Source organism: Budorcas taxicolor, chromosome 16, assembly GCF_023091745.1.
Source record: "Budorcas taxicolor isolate Tak-1 chromosome 16, Takin1.1, whole genome shotgun sequence".
NCBI lineage: Eukaryota > Metazoa > Chordata > Mammalia > Artiodactyla > Bovidae > Budorcas > Budorcas taxicolor.
The window spans coordinates 7,617,674-7,635,065 of record NC_068925.1 but is presented as its reverse complement, the minus strand read 5'-3'; the positions used below and the strand labels follow the sequence as shown (position 1 = coordinate 7,635,065).

At 39.8% G+C, this 17,392-nt stretch overlaps 1 protein-coding gene across 1 annotated transcript in view; it reads left to right on the top strand.

The window, feature by feature from the left end:
- LOC128061748 (complement factor H-like) overlaps positions 1-17,392 on the top strand; it is a 71,010-nt gene that overhangs the window by 9,814 nt on the left and 43,804 nt on the right. The gene's annotated exons all lie outside the window — the stretch shown is intronic.

The following is a 17,392-nucleotide window of genomic DNA, read 5'->3' as shown; positions in this document are numbered from 1 at the left end:
TGGGATTAACCCAACTTGATCATAGTGTGCTATCTTTTTAATGTATTTTTGAATTCTGTTTGCTAGAGTTTTGCTGAGGATTTTTCCATCTATTTTCATCAATGATATTGGCCTGTAATTTTCTTTTTCATGTTGTCTTTGTCTGGTTTTGGTATTAGGGTGATGATGGCCTTGTAGAATGAGTTTGGAAGCGTTCCTTCCTCTGCAGTTTTTTAAAAGAGTTTTTATAAGAATAGGCATTAGCTCTTCTCTAAATGAGAGAATTCACCTGTGAAAGTATCTGGCCCTGTGCTTCAATTTTCTGGGAGTTTTTTAAATCACATTTTCAATTTCAGTGCATGTAATTGGCTTGTTCATAATTTCTATTTCTTCCTGGTTCAATCTTGGTAGATTGAACTTTTCTAAGAATAGATGTTGTCCGTTTTATTGGCATATAGTTGCTTATAGTAAACCCTTATGATCCTTTGTATTTCTGTGTTGTCTCTTACCCTCTCCTTTCTCATTCCTAATTTTGTGGATTTGATTTTTCTCCCTTTTTTTCTTGATGGATTTGAATAATTGACAATTTTGTTTATCTTCTCAAAGAAGCACCTTTTAGTTTTATTAATCTTTACCATTGTTCCTTCATTTCTTTTTCATTTATTTCTGATCTGATCTGTAGGATTTCTTTCCTTCAACTAACTTTTTTTTTTTTTATGTCCTTCTTTATCCAGTTGTTTTAGGTGTAAAGTTAGGTTGTCTATTTGATTTTTTTTTTTTTTTTTGCTATAAACTTCCCTCTTAGAACTGTTTTGTTGCATTCCATAGGTTTTGAGTTGTCATGTTTTCATTGTCAATTGTTTCAAGAATTCTTTGATTTGCCTTTTGATTTCTTCACTTACCTGTTCATTATGTAAAAGCATATTGTTTACTATCCAAGTGTTTGTGTTTTTTACTGTAATTGATATCTAGTCTCATAGTATTGTGGTCAGAAAAATGCTTCATAGAATTTCAATGTTTAATCATTGCTGAGGTTTGATTTTTGGCCCAAATATAGTCTATACTCTTTTTCTTGGGTGTTCGTTCTATAAGGTCGTGTAGGTCTTCATAAAACCGTTCCACTTCAGCTTCTTCAGCGTTACTGATTGGGGCATAGACTTGGATTACCGTGATATTGAATGGTTTGCCTTGGAAATGAAGAGAGATCATTCCGTCATATTTGAGATTGCATCCAAGTACGGCATTTTGGTTAACCATTTGGTTAACTCTTTTGTTAACCATGTTGGCTACTCCATTTCTTCTAAGGGATTCCTGCCCGCAGTAGTAGATATAATGGTCATCTGAGTTAAATTCATCCAATCCAGCCCATTTTAGTTCGCTGATTCCTAGAAAGTCAATGTTCACTCTTGCCATCTCCTGTTTGACCACTTCCAATTTGCCATGATTCATGGACCTGACATTCCAGATTCCTATGTAATATTGTTCCTTTACAGTGGAGATGATGGAATTCCAGTTGAGCTATTTCAAATCCTGAAAGATGGTGCTGTGAAAGTGCTGCACTCAATATGCCAGCAAATTTGGAAAACTCAGCAGTGGCCACAGGACTGGAAAAGGTCAGTTTACATTCCAATTCCAAAGAAAGGCAATGCCAAATAATGCTCAAACTACCACACAATTGCACTCATCTCACATGCTAGTAAAGTAATGCTAAAAATTATCCAAGCCAGGCTTCAGCAATATGTGAACCGTGAATTTCCAGATGTTCAAGCTGGTTTTAGAAAAGGCAGAGGAACCAGAGATCAAATTGCCAACATGCGCTGGATCATGGAAAAAGCAAGAGAGTTGCAGATAAAACATCTATTTCTGCTTTATTGACTATGCCAAAGCCTTTGACTGTGTGGATCACAATAAACTGTGGAAAATTCTGAAAGAGATAGGAATACCTGACTACCTGACCTTCCACTTGAGAAACCTATATGCAGGTCAGGAAGCAACAGTTAGAAATGGACATGGAACAACAGACTGGTTCCAAATAGGAAAAAGAGTACGTCAAGGCTGTATATTGTCACCCTGCTTATTTAACTTATATGCAGAGTACATCATGAGAAACGCTGTGCTGGAAGAAGCACACGCTGGAATTAAGATTGCCGGGAGAAATATCAATCACCTCAGATATGCAGATGACACCACCCTTATGGCAGAAAGTGAAGAGGAACTCAAAAGCCTCTTGATGAAAGTGAAAGAGGAGAGTGAAAAAGTTGGCTTAAAGCTCAACATTCAGAAAATGAAGATCATGGCATCTGGTCCCATCACTTCATGAGAAATAGATGGGGAAACAGTGGAAACAGTGTCAGACTTTACTTTGGGGGGCTCCAAAATCACTGCAGATGGTGACTGCAGCAATGAAATTAAAAGACACTTACTCCTTGGAAGGAAAGTTATGACCAATCTAGGTAGCATATTGAAAAGCAGAGACATTACTTTGCCAACAATGGTCTTTCAAGTCAAGGCTATGATTTTTCCAATGGTCATGTATGGATGTGAGAGTTGGACTGTGAAGAAACCTGAGCGCTGAAGAATTGATGCTTTGGAACTGTGATGTTGGAGAAAACTCTTGAGAGTCCCTTGGACTGCAAGGAGATCCAACCAGTCCATTCTGAAGGAGATCAGCTGTGGGATTTCTTTGGAAGGAATGATGCTAAAGCTGAAACTTCAGTACTTTGGCCACCTCATTTGAAGAGTTGACTCATTGGAAGACTCTGATGCTGGGAGGGATTAGGGGCAGGAGGAGAAGGGGACGACAGAGGATGAGATGGCTGGATGGCATCACCAACTCGATGGACGTGACTTTGAGTGAACTCTGGTAGATGGTGATGGACAGGGAGGCCTGGCATGCTGCAGTGCATGGGGTTGCAAAGAGTCGGACATGACTAGCGACTGATCTGATCTGATAGTCTATCCTGGAAAATGTTCCAAGCACACTTGAGAAGAAAGTGTTTTCTTTTGGATTTGTGTGGAAAATGCTGAAGATATCAATTAGGGCCCTTTGGTCTAATGTTTCATTTCAGGTTTGTGTTTCCTTATTAATTTTCTATTTTGATGATCTGCCCATTGGTATAACTGGGGTGTTAACATCCCTTACCATTATTGTGTTGCTGTCAATTTCCCTTTTTATGTTTGTTAGTATTTGACTTATGTACTGAAGTGCTTCTATGCTGGGTCCCTAGAGGTTTAGAATTTTGTCTTCTTTTGGGATTGATTCCTTGATTATTATGTAATGTCCCTTCTTTATCTTGTATAATATTCTTTATTTTAAAGTTAATTTTGTCAGAAATGAGAATTGCCTCTCCAACTTCCTTTTCATTTCCATGTGCATGGAATATATTTTCTATCCTTTTACTTTCAGTCTGTATGTGTCTCTAGGTCTGAAGTGGGTCTCTTGTAGACAGCCTATATATGGGTCTTGTTTTCTATCCATTCAGCCAATCTGTGTCTTTTAGTTGGAGAGTTTAATCCATTTACATTTAAAGTAATTATTTATATATTACTATTAGCATTTTACTATTATAATCTAATGCTGCATGTTCCTACAGCATTTTTAAAATTAATTTATTTATTTTAATTGCAGGCTAATTAATATACAATATTGTAGTGGTTTTTGCCATATGTTGACATGAATCAGCCAAGAGTGTACATGTGTCTCCCATCCTGAAGCCACCTCCCACCTCCCACCCCATCCCATCCCTCAAAGTCATCCCAGTGCACTGGCCCTGAGGCCCTTGTCTCATGCATCGAACCTGGACTGGCAATCTATTTCACATATTATAATATACATGTTTCAATGCTATTCTCTTAAATCATCCCACCCTTGCCTTCTCCCACAGAGTTCAAAGGTCTGTGGTTTACATCCTATCTCTTTTGCTGTCTCACATTTAGGGTCATCATTAACATCTTTCTAAATTCTATACATATGCCTTAATATACTGTAATGGTGTTTTCTTTCTGACTTACTTCACTCTGTACAATAGGCTCCATTTTCATTCACCTCATTAGAACTGATTCAAATGCATTTTTTAATCACTGAGTAGTATTCCATTGTGTATCCATACCACAGCTTTCTTATCCATTAATTTGCCAGTGGGCATCTGTGTTGCTTTCATGTCTTAGCTATTGTAAACAGTGCTACGATGAACAATGGGGTACATGTGTCTCTTTCAATTCTGGATTCTTCAGTGTGTATGCCCGGCAGTGGGATTGCTGGATCATATGGCAGTTCTATTTCCAGTTTCTTAAGGAATCTCCACACTGTTCTCCATAGTGGCTGTACTAGTTTACATTCCCACAAGCAGTGTAAGAAGGTTCCCTTTTCTCCATACTCTCCAGCATTTATTGTTTGTAGACTTTTTGATGGCAGCCTTTCTGATCACCATGAGATGGTACCTCATTGTGATTTTAATTTGCATTTCTCTGATAATGAGTAGTGTTGAACATCTTTTCATTTGTCTGTTAGCCATCTGTATGTCTTTTTGGAGAAACGTCTGTTAGTTCCTTGACCCATTTTTTGATTGGGTCATTTGTTTTTCTGTAAATTGATCTGCATGAGCTGCTTGTATAGTTTGGAGAATAATTCCTTGTCAGTTGCTTCATTTGCTATTATTTTCTCCCATTCTGAAGGCTATCTTTTCAACTTACTTATAGTTTCCTTCGTTATGCAAAAGCTTTTAAGTTTAATTAGGTCCCATTTGTTTATTTTTGCTTCTATTTCCATTACTCTGGGACGTGGATCATAGGGGATCTTGCTGTGATTTATGTCAGAGTGTGTTTTGCCCATGTTTTCCTCTAGGAGTTTTATAGTTTCTGGTCTTACATTTAGATCTTTAATCCATTTTGAGTTTAATTTTGTGTATGGTGTTAGAAAGTGTTCTAGTTTCATTCTTTTACAAGTGGTTGACCAGTTTTCCCAGCACCACTTGTTAAAAAGATTGTCTTCTTTCCATTGCATATTCTTGACTCCTTTGTCAAAGATAAGGTTTCCATAGGTGCGTGGGTTTATCTCTGGGCTTTCTATCTTGTTCCATTGATCTATGTTTTTGGCATTGTGCCAGTACTATGCTGTCTTATGGACTGTAGCTTTGTAATATAGTCTAAAGTCAGGTAGGTTGATTCCTCCAGTTCCATTCTTCTTTCTCACGACTGCTTTGGCTCCTCGAGATTTTTCTGTATTTCCATACTAAATTGTGAATTTATTTATTCTAGTTCTCTGAAAAATACCGTTAGTAGCTTGATAGGAATTGCTTTGAATCTATAGATTGCTTTTTGTCGTATACTCATTTTCACTATATTGATACTTTTAATCCATGAACAGGGTATATTTCTATATCAATTTGTGTTCTTTGAGTTTTTCCATCAATGTTTTATAGTTTTCTATATATAGGTCTTTTGTTTCTTTAGGAAGATTTATTCCTAACTATTTTATTGTTTTCATTGCACTGGTGAAAGGAATTGTTTCTTAATTTCTCTTTCTATTTTCTGATTTTTAGTGTATAGGAATGCAAGGGATTTCTGTGTGTTAATTTTATATCCTGCAACTTTACTATATTCATTGACTAGCTCTAGTCATTTTCTGGTAGTGTCTTTAGGGTTTCCATGTAGAGGATCATGTCATCTGCAAATAGTGAGAGGTTTTCTACTTTTTCCCGATCTGATTCCATTTATTTCTGTTTTCTCCTCTGATTTCTATGGCTCAAACTTCCAAAATTATGTTGAATAGTGGTAATGTGAGTGGGCACCTTTCTCTTGTTCCTGACTTTAGGGAAAATGCTTTCAAGTTTTCACCTTTGAGGGTAATGTTTGCTGTGGGTTTATCATATATGGCCTTTATCATTCTGAGTTATGTTCCTTCTATGCATGCTTTCTGGAGGGTTTTTTTTTTTTTTATCATAAACGGATGTTGAATTTTGTCCAAAGCTTTCTCTGCATATATTGAGAATATCATATGGTTTTTATCTTTTAATTTGTTAATATTGTGTATCACATTGATTGATTTGTGAATATTGAAGAATCTTTGCATCCCTGGGATAAAGCCCACTTGGTCATGATGTATGATTTTTTTAATATGTTGTTGGATTTTATTTCCTAGAATGTTTTTTAAGGATTTTTGCATCTATGTTCATCAGTGATATTGGTCTGTAGTTTTCGTTTTTTGTGGCATCTTTGTCTGGTTTTGGTATTAGGGTGATGGTGGCCTCATAGAATGAGTTTGGCAGTTTACCTTTCTCTACAATTTCCTGGAATAATTTGAGTAGGATAGGTGTTAGGTCTCTAAATTTTTGGTAGAATTCGGCTGTGAAGCCATCTGATTTTGGGCTTTTGTTTACTGGAAGATTACTGATTACAGTTTCATTTTTGTGCGTGTGATGGGTCTGTTAAGATTTTATCTTTCTTCCTGGTTCAGTTTTGGAAGGTTAGACTTTTTAAAGAATTCATCCATGTCTTCCAAGTGGTCCATTTTATTGTCATAAAATTGCTGATAGTAATCTCTTATGATCCTTTGTATTTCTGTGTTGTCTGTTGTGATTTCTCCATTTTCATTTCTAATTCTGTTGATTTGATTTTTCTCCCTTTGTTTCTTGATGAGTCTGGCTAATGGTTTTTCTATTTTATTTATCTTCTCAAAGAACCAGCTTTTAGTTATGCTGATTTTTGCTATAGTCTCCTTTGTTTCTTTTTCAATTACTTCTGCCCTAATTTTTATGAGTTCTTTCCTTCTACTAACCCTGGGGTTCTTCATTTCTTTTTCTAGTTGCTTTAGGTGTACAGTTAGGTTATTTATTTGATTTTTCTCTTGTTTCTTGAGGTAATCTTGTAATGCTATGAATCTTCCCCTTAGCACTGCTTTTACTGAATCCCTTAGGTTTTGTGTTGTTGTGTTTTCATTTTCATTCGTTTCTATGGATATTTTGATTTCATTTTAAATTTCTTCTGTGATTTGTTGGTTATTCAGAAGCATGTTGTTTAGGCTCCCTATATTTGTATTTTTAATAGTTTTTTTTTTTTTCCCCCTGTAGTTGACATCTAATCTTACTGCATTGGGATTAGAAAAGAGGCTTGGAATGATTTCAATTTTTTGAATTTACTAAGACTAGATTTAGCCCAGTATGTGATCTATCCTGTAGAAAGTTCCATGTGCTGTTGAGAAAAAGGTGAAGTGCATTGTTTGGGGGTGAAATATCATATAGATATTCATTATGTCTATCTAGTCCATTGTATCATTTATAATGTGTGTTTCCTTGCTAATTTTCTGTTTAGTTGATCTATCCATAGGTGTGAGTGGGATATTAAAGTCTCCCACTATTATTGTGTTACTGTTAATTTCCCCTTTCACACTTGTTAGCATTTACCTTACATATTACGGTGTGCTTATGTTGGGTGCATATATATTTATAATTGTTATATCTTCTTCTTGGATTGAGCCTTTGATCATTATTTAGTGTCTTTCTTTGTAATTTTTCATGGCCTTTATTTCAAAGTCTATTTTGTCTGATATGAGTATTGCTCCTCCTGCTTTTTTTGGTCTGCATTTGCTTGAAATATATTTTTCCAACCCTCTACTTTCAGTCTGTATGTGTCCCTTGTTTTGAGGTGGGTCCCTTGTAGGCAGCATATATAGGGGTCTTGTTTTTGTATCCATTCCGCCAGTCTTTGTCTTTTGGTTGGGGCATTCAACCCATTTACATTTTCGGGTAATTATCGTTAAGTATGATTTCATTGCTATTTATTTTGTTGTTTTGGATTCAAGTTAATAAACCTTAATAGCTTCCCTTGTAGCTCAATTGGTAAAGAATCTGGCTGCAATGCAGGAGACCCGGGTTCGATCCCTTGTTTGGGAAGATCCCCTGGAGATGGACATGGCAAACTACTCCAGTATCCTTACCTGGAAAATCTCATGGACACCGGAGCCTGGTGGGCTGCCATTCTTGGGGTCACAAAGAGTCGGGCATGACTGAGTGACTAACACTTACTTACTTATAAACCTTTTCTTTGTTACCTGTCTAGAGAAGTTCCTCTATCATTTGTTGAACTGCTGGTTTGGTGGTGATGAATTCTCTCAGCTTTTGTTTGTCTGTAAAGCTTTTCATTTCTCCTTCATATTTGAATAAGGTCCTTACTGGGTATAGTAATGTGGGTTGTAGGCTTTTCTCTTTCATCACTAAAACTATGTCCTGGCAATCCCTTCTGGCCTGAAGAGTTTCTGTAGAAAGATCAGCTGTTATCCTTATGGGAATCCCCTTGTGTGTTATTTGTTGGTTTTCCCTTGCTGCTTTTAATATTTGCTCTTTGTGTTTGATCCAGGTTAATTTGATTAATATGTGTCTTGGGATGTTTCACCTTGAGTTTGTCCTGTTTTGGAGCCTCTGGCTTTCTTGGACTTGGGTGGCTATTTCCTTCCGTATTTTGAGGAAGTTTTCAACTATTATCTCCTCAAGTATTTTCTCATGGCCTTTCTTTTTGTCTTCTGGGACCCCTATGACTCAAATGTTGGGGCATTTAGCATTGTCCCAGAGGTCTCTAATGTTGTCCTCATTTTTTAAAAATTCTTTTTTCCTCTCTGCTTCATTTATTTCCACCATTCTATCTTCTACCTCACTTATCCTATCCTCTGCTTCAGTTATTCTACTGTTGGTTCCCACCAGAGTTCTTTTGATCTTATTTATTGCAGTATTCATTATTGATTGATTCCTTTTTATCTCTTCTAGGTCCTTGTTAAACATTCTTGCATCTTCTCAATCCTCATTTCTTGTCTATTTATCTGTAACTTCATTTTGTTTTCAAGATTTTGGATCATCTTTACTATCATTATTCTGAATTCTTTTTGAGGTAGACTCCCTATCTCTTCCTCTTGTGTTTGGTTTGTTGGGGATTTATTCTGTTCCTTTACCTTCTGAATATTTTTCTGCCTTTTCATTTTATTTAGATTGTTCTGTTTGGGGTGGCCTTTCTGTATGCTGGAAGTTTGTGGTTCCTCTTTATTGTTGACTAAAAATAAAGGAAGGTTGCTCCCTGTGGGTGTGGTTGGACATTTGGCTTGTCAAGGTTTCCTGGTTATGGAAGCTTGAGTCCATGTTCGGGTGGGTGGAGCTGGATCTCTTCTCTCTGAGTGCAATGAAGTGCCCAGTAGTGAGTTTTGAGGTGTCTATTGGTTTGGTGTGACTTTGAACAGCCTGTATATTGAAGCTCAAGGCTATGTTCCTGTGTTGCTGGAGAATTAACATGGTATGTCTTGCTCTGAAACTTGTTGGCTCTTGGGTGGAACTTGGTTTCAGTGTAGGTATGCAGGGTTTGGGATGTGCTCTTATCAATTAATGTTCCCTGGAGTTAGGAGTTGTCTGGTGTTCTCAAGTTTTGGATATAAGTCTCTTACCTCATGCTTTCAGTCTTAATCTTACAGTAGCCTCAAGACTTCTCCATCCACTCAGCACTGCTGATAAAACATCTAGATAAATGGTGAAAAGAATCTCCACAGTGAGGGGGACCCAGAAAGGTTCACAGAGTTACATGGAAAAGAGAAGAGGGAGGAGGAAGACAGAAGTGACCAGGAGGTGAAGAGGGGAATCCAAAGGGGAGAGAGCAATTTAGCCAGTAATCAATTCCCTATGTGCTGTCCACAGTCTGGAACACCCAGAGAGGTTCACAGAATTAAATAGAGAAGAGAAGAGGGAGAAGAGAGATAGAGGTGACCACGAGGAGAAGAAGGGCAGTCAAAAAGGGAGAGACCAGTCTAGCCAGTAATCAGTTCCCTAAGTGTTCTCCATAGCCCAGAACACCCAGAGAGATTCAGAGTTAAGTAGAGAAGCATAAGGGGAGGGAGGAGATAGAGGTGACCTGGGTGAGAAGAGGGAGAGTCAAAAGGGGAGAGAGCAATCAAACCAGTAATCACACCCCTAAGTAAAAATGGGTACTGAAGATTAGATTCTTAAAGGTACAAAATTGATAACAGATAACAAAAAGCAAAGAAATTAAAATCTAGAGTAGAGGTTAGACTCTGAAAAATGTAACATTAAAAATACAAAACCAATCACAAATTATAAAAAATACATATGTGAAATTTGCTTTAAAAAACAGGGTCTTTTTTGCAAGATAATGATAGGTTATAAAAATGAAAATTAAAGGAATAATAAAGAACTGAAAAATTAAAAAATGGTAATAGTAAAAATATATCTAGGAATTTCTCTGGAGCTCTTGAGGGCAGTGTGGGGTCAGTTCAGTTTCACATAGTTCCTTGTTCCAACTTATACTTCTTTTCAAGGTCTACAGGCCCCTTCCAGTGCTTGGTCAATGCTAACTACAGGGTTTCAATCTGTTGTGCCTGTCACTTCTTGAGCAGTTCCCTGTTATTTGTTTATTTTGGCCTCCTCTGTTTGCAAGTCTCTTCAGTGTCTAATTTCCACCCTGACACAAGGGGGTGAGGTGGCCACTTATTTAGGCTCACTTGTTCAGTAGTGCTGTGGGGAGGGAGGAATACTGCAACCAAATATCACTGGCATGTGTGGGGAGTGCTCACAGTGTATGGACCACACTGGGTTGCCCTAGCTCATGGTGCCTGCACTTTCCCTGCCTACACTGCTCAGATTCCAGGTTGCTTGGAAGGGGAACTTTCCAAAGCAGGCCCTAGGTTGCATGCACTTCCCAGGTCTAAGCTGCTCAGGTTCAGGTTCTCCATAAAGGCAAAGACTTGGCTGGGCCTGCATTTTGTGCCTTTCCCAGGTCCGAGGAGCTCAGGTAACCAGGTACTTGGCGAGCACACTGTCCCAGGTGTTCAGTGCATCTTATTACCTCTCTGGTCCCAGTCTCTTGGTTTACTGGGTGCACTGCAAGAGCGCTGTCTCAGGTGTGCCGTGTGTCTCCCCTGAGGGGCTGATCTCAGGTTGCAACCGTCCTGGCAGATGTCAACTGACCAATATCCCAGGAAGACGTGGTTAGCAAGTGGGAGCCTGCTCCCAGTTTGGTGGAGGATGCCGTCTCTGGGGCCAAAATTGCCCCTTGCCTTCTGGCTCTGGCTGTCACCTGCCTGCCTCTCTGCTTCCAGTGGGGCAGGGGGTTGGGGGGTGGTGGGGAAGGAGCTGGTCTGCAGCCTGCTAGCTCTCCTTTGGCATTCGCTCAATCCTTTGTTCTGTGAGCGGGCCAGGATGTGGGTTAGGTTAGAGCTTCTCTCTCTCTCTCTCTCTCTCTCTCTCTCTCTTTTTCCCTCTCTCTCTCCGTCCCACAGTTTGTGCTGCTATCTTATGTTAGCTCCCTCAGATTGTCCTCAGGGCATTCAGGACTTGTCCTTAACCCTAAGTAATGCAACAGTGCCTCCCCCGCTTGCTGGTGGCAGATGTGAGCGTTTGAGATATTTCTCCACTTGGAGTTGTGGTTAAGGCACGTATTCTGTGTTGTTGTTGTTGTTGTTTTTTTCCCCTCCCTGTTATGTTGCCTTCTTCCTGGTGCCTCAGACGTTAAAGCATCTGCCTGCAATGCAGGAGACTGGGTTCGATCCCTGGGTAGGGAATATCCCATGGAGAAGGAAATGGCAACCCACTTCAGTATTCTTGCCTGGAAAATCCCATGGACAGAGGACCCTTGTAGGCTACAGTTCATAGGGTCGCAAAGAGTTGGACGCAACTGAGCGACTTTCTTTCTTTCTTTCACTTTATGTTGCCCTCTGAGGTTCCAAAACTCAGCACAGACCCACTGGTGAGAGGGTTTCCTGGTGTTTGGAAACTTCTCCCCCTTCACAACTCCCTCCCCAGGATGGGTCTCTGTTCCTAACTCTTTTGTCTCTCTTTTTGTCTTTTACATTTTGTCCTACATCCTTTGGAAGAGAATGGGCCACCTTTCTGGGTGCCTGGTGTCCTCTGCCAGTGTTCAGAAGTTGTTCTGGGGAAGTTGCTCAGCATTCAAATGATCTTTTGATTAATTTGTGGGGGAGAAAGTGATCTCCCATGCTATTCCTCTGCCATCTTAAGACCGCTCCCCAATTAGCATTTTCTTAATTGTTTTGGGTTTTTTGTAGGTCTTTCCTTTGTCTTATGCTTATTGCCTATATGTCTCTTTAATATATGTTGTAAAGCTGGTTTGGTGGTGCTAAATTCCCTTAACTACTGCTTGTCTGTAAAGTTTTAATTTTTCCATCAATTTTGAATGAAATCCTTGCCAGGTAAAGTAATCTTGCTTGTAGATTTCCCCCTTTCAGCACTTTAAAGATATCCTGCCATTCCTTTTTGGCCTGCAGGATTTCTGCTGAAACATCAGCTGTGAATTGAATGGCTTTTCCCTTGTGTGTTACTTGTTGCTTTTCCCTTGCTGCTTTTAATATTCTTTCCTTGTGTTTAATCTCTGTTGGTTAGTATGTGTCTTGACGTGTTTCTGCTTGAATTTATCTTGTATTGGACTCTCTGTGCTTCTTGAACTTAATTGACTATTTCCTTTCCCATGCTGGGAAGGTTTTCAACTATAGTATCTTGAAAAAATTGCTCAGTGGCTTTCTTTTCTCTTCTTCCTCTGGAACCTCTATAGCTCAAATGTTGGTGTGTTTAATACTGTCCCAGAGGTCTCTGAAGCTCTCCTCATTTATTTTCATTCTTTTTCCTTTACTCTGCTCATCAGTAACTATTTCAACCATTCTATCTTCCAGCTCATTGTTCCATTCTTCTGCTTCAGTTAGTCTATTATTGTTTCCTTCTAGAGTATTTTTGGCTTCCCAGAGGTTAAAAGCACCTGCCTTCAATGTGAGAGACCCGGGTTTGATCCCTGGGTCGGGAAGACCCCCTGGAGAAGGAAATGGCAATCCACTCCAGTATTCTTGCCTGGAGAATCCCATGGACGCAGAAGCCTAGTAGGTTACAGTCCACAGGGTCGCAAAGAGTCGGACACGACTTAGCGACTTCACCTTACCTTACCTTAGAGTATTTTTAATTTCAGTAATTTTGTTAGTCATCTTTGTTTGTTTATTCTTTATTTCTTCTATATCCTTGGTAATTGTGTTAGTTGTGTTGATTGCTTCTTGGCATTTTATGCATTCTATTTTCAAGGTTTTGGAACATCTTTACCATCATTATTCCGAAATTTTTTAAGGTATTTGAACTACTTCCTCTTAGGGTTTATTTTATTTTTTTTTTTTAGGTCTTGTGTGCTTCTAGTTTGTTCCTTCATTTGAGCAATATTTTTTTACCTTTGCTTTTTTTTTTTTTTTCATTATTATATTTGATGTCTCCTCTTCTCAGGCTTTCATGTCGAGTTCCTCCTTCCTTTTGGTTTCTGCCCTTGCTGTGTAAAGTTGTATCACTGGTTTGTGTAGGCTTCTTTTGGGTGTGACTTTTGTTTGTACTCTGGTGAAAGGAGATAAGTTTTCTTTCTTTTTTTTTGTTTCCCTCTGATGGACAGGGCCGTATGAGGTGGCAGTCCTGTTTGCTGATGACTGGGTTTGTGTTTTTATCTTGTTTTTTTTTTTTTGGTGAAGCATCCTACACTGGGTGCTGCTGGCAGTTGGGTGATGCCAGGTGTATACAGGTGGAGGCTTTTATGTGAATTCTCACTAATAAATACTCCCTGGGGTTAGGAGTTTTACAGCAGTCTAGACTCTTGTCAGTGCTCCCACTTCAAAGGTTCTGGGCCTGATCTCTAGCCAGGGAAGTGAGATACCACAGGTGGTTTGTAATGGCATTAAAGGGGATAAAACAAACACACTAAAATAAGAAACAAACTGCAAACCTCAGACAAATGGCAGATACAAAATCAGGCAAGTACTAACAAAAATTGGGAAATATACACACATGTAAACACACATAAACAAAACCAAAACAGTGGGGGAAAAGAAAAAGTAGAAGAGATTGATCCAGTGAGCAAAGGAAAGTAAGAATGATATCAACTAGTTATTAACAAATCTGACTAAAAGCATAAACTGGAAAACAAAATCAGAGCCATATGTCAACTGGGGAATAAAACAACTAAAGTAAAACAGACTAATTAAACATAATGAGGAAAAGCAAGAAAAGGAAAAAAAGAAAGAAATGCTAGAAAAGCAAATTTAAATAGAGGTAGATAAAGAAGTTTTACATATATTAAAGAAATACAAAACAGAAAAAGAATAAGAAAAGCTAGCAAAATAATATATGTGGAAAAAAAGTGATAAAAAATTTTAAAAATCTTTGAAAATTAAAGGGAAAACAACCCTCAAAACCACAAAAGACTAATGTAGAGGCAGAAGTATTTAAAAGAAATTAAATGTGTGGTTAAAAAAATTTCTCAAAAGTGTTAATAGATTTAATTGTAGTATTAATATCAACAGCTACAACAACAGAGAGCAAAAAACAAGTAAAAATTTAAAACCCCAGTAGCAACTTCTAAATAAATTAAAATATAAGAATAATACATATTTTTCTTGGATCAGCTGTCAGCATCCTTTTCCTCAATGTCAGTCACAGCCCACCTCACCTCCCTAGGTTGCCCTCCAGTTCTGGGCTGGTCTCTTACCTGTTGTGGCCACAGCTCAGACTCTCATCTGGTCCTACTCTTGCATGTTCTTGCTCTAATGTCCACATCTGCCAGTGCTAGTGTGTTTTCTTTTCCAGGAACTCCCATTGTCCTTTATATATTCCATAGGTACGAAGGCTGCCAGTTGATCATGTGATTTCAATCTTCAGCTTATACCACTGATGGGAATGTTTTGGTTCTATTCCTTAGCCACCTGCCCCTGGATTTCACTTGTGGTTTTATCTCCACCTTTGCATGTGAGTCGTCCACAGGAGTTACCCCTGAGGCTCCCCTGGAGGACTTAGGTGTGCCCTAGGGAGGACCGAATGTGGAGGTGGTGCAGTTGCTTGGTCTGCAGGGACCCTGGCAGTACCAGGTACTAAGGGGAGCCACTGGCTAGGACAGCAGGAAATATGGTGCCCTTAGGGATTTTTGTAGCCTCTGCTTGTACTGTCCTTGTGGGATTGAGCTAGGGAGTGACACAGGAGCTTGGATAATGAAGACCATGGCAACGCCGGATATAGCTGTGGCTATTGTAACAGGAGGTATGTGACTATTAGTGATTTTTCTAGCTTCTGACAGCTCTGCCCAGTGAGAATTGAGCCTGGAGGTGACACAGCTGCTTGAATTATGGGGATCCTGGCAGTGCCACGCGTGCAAGGAAACCAACTGACTCAGTTGGAGAAGCGATGGTCCTATTAGAGTCGTTTCCTAGCTTCTGGCACCTGGCCACCAGAGGGCCTCTTTGGCTGGTCCTTCTCTGTTGCTTGATCCCTTCAGGCGCTTACAGGCCCCCAAGTTGGGGTCATTGTCTGTTGTTCATCGCATCAGGGACTTAAAGATAACCCTGGCTGGTGGTCCTTCTGTGTTGCTTTGCACGTCAGGTCCTTAGAGGGCCACCCTCCCTGTGTTGTTTCAGCTGTCTGGTGCTGATATGTGCAGAGAGAGAGGCTATAGAGATGGCTCCATCCTCTGTGTGTGACTCAGCAGTATCACCCTGCCTCCAGGTTAGCTGGCTTTCCTTCATAAGCATTTCCCCCCTGCTCTCTCCTCTCTCAGGTTTCCTCACACCATCTCCCTTCAGTCAACAGAAGACCTTGCCATGGGACTGCTTTCCAATCTCTATGTTCCAGCTCCAACCTGAAGAACTTTCTAGGGGACTTGCATCCCTGTCTGGTGTAGGTACAGCTGTGGCAAGGATTGTCTGTGTGATCCTCATTCCCTTCAGACTCTCACTGATCAGCTGCTTCACTCTCCAACAGTCTCAGTGCTTCACCTCTGTCACAAACATTTGCCCTCCCGTGTAGCTCTGTCTCTGCTTCAGTTCCCGACCCCAGATGCAGATCCAGTTCTACTCACTCTCATCTTTTTTTGCCCTCCTTCCTTTGTCCTGCTGAGTGTTGCCTGGTTCTATATATTCTTTTCCAGTGGTCAGGTTCTCAGCTGGCTTTCTGCAAGATCATCTGTGTCTGGAGGTGTATTCCTGATGTATCCGTGGAGAGAGATGACCTCCACGTGCACCTACTCTTCCGCCATCATGGATCTCAGTGTATGGTATAGAGCCCACGCTTCACTCCAAGTCAGGATTGCTGTGGGCGGTTGCTGAATTTCTGTTGTTGGGTCGGGATAAAAAGCAATGGATATCTTGTTCTTCCCATTTGAACATACTTCTTATTTGAGCGTTTCTCTTGAGTCTCTGTGTTGATAAACTGTACATTAGACTAAACATCCACTTGTCCTAGCCTTCACAGATTGGCCTCAGAAGTAGAGCCTTTCCAGAATTCAGCCTTTTCAATCAGCCTGGCCAGAATTTTGGTTACTTCTAACCTCTCTGCCCATCCAAACTTCTGTGTTTGTAGTCAGCCTCCTCCAGGAGTCCAGAGTATGCAGTGATCTACAAGTCAGAATACTTGGTGGAGCAGGCAATTGGAGTTTATCACCTAGCTCACTCTGCACTGACCTAGGGAAAGGAGCTGTGGTTAATGCCTGCATGCTACTTCAAACTCTGTGCCTTCTGCACCATGATTTGGCTCTCTGTAGTATCCAGGCACAAATGCAAATGTTGGGTTTCATCAGCTCTCAGGGACAGGTTAGTTAGAAGCCAATTCCTCAGGCAGAGCGGGAAAAGATGAAGGTCCACATGTGCCTTCTGACTCCTTCCATGGAGAAACTGGGAGTTGTTCCCTCTCCATTAAGCTAGGGGAAGACCTGTGAGAAGTGCTGGTACAGATTCATAACTGCCACTTCATTTCTGTAATCCCAGGAGACTGGAAATCCTAGGCCTCCCAGAGGCAGGTAAATTGGAAGCTGGACCCTGGACTAGCATTTGCAAAATCAGAGACCTAGATGGTGGATCAAACTCTTTGCTCCTCCAGGAGAAGCTGGGAGTTGAGTGTTCCCTTCAAACTGTATGGTCCTCTGCTGCATGGATCTTATTGCAGGAATGTGTCTTAGTTTTCCCTCCTACTTAGGATTTTGGCATTTTCTCACTTGCCTTGAATGCAGAACTTCTCATCTACTGTTTCTATTTTGAATAGAAGGAGCTGATACACACATAGTTGTTAATTCAGTGTGTCTGTGGAGGGAAGGAGAGGTCAAGGTGGCCTATTCCACTCTCTTACTAATGTCACTGCAGTGTTTCCAAATTATATGTGCTGAGCTTGTTTGCTTTTCTATTTTCAGTGTTAAGGAAAAGCAATTATTGATTTTCAGTCTTTATCATTACTATTATTGCTATGTAATTTTAAAATTCCCCTCAGCACACTTTTGTGTCATCTCATAAATCATATAAAACTTTACTTATCGTGGTTTTATTTTCATTCAATTCAAAATATTCAAAGTTTTCTCTTTTGATTTCTTCTTTATCCGTGAAGTACTATATAAATTAGCTGAATTCTATGAA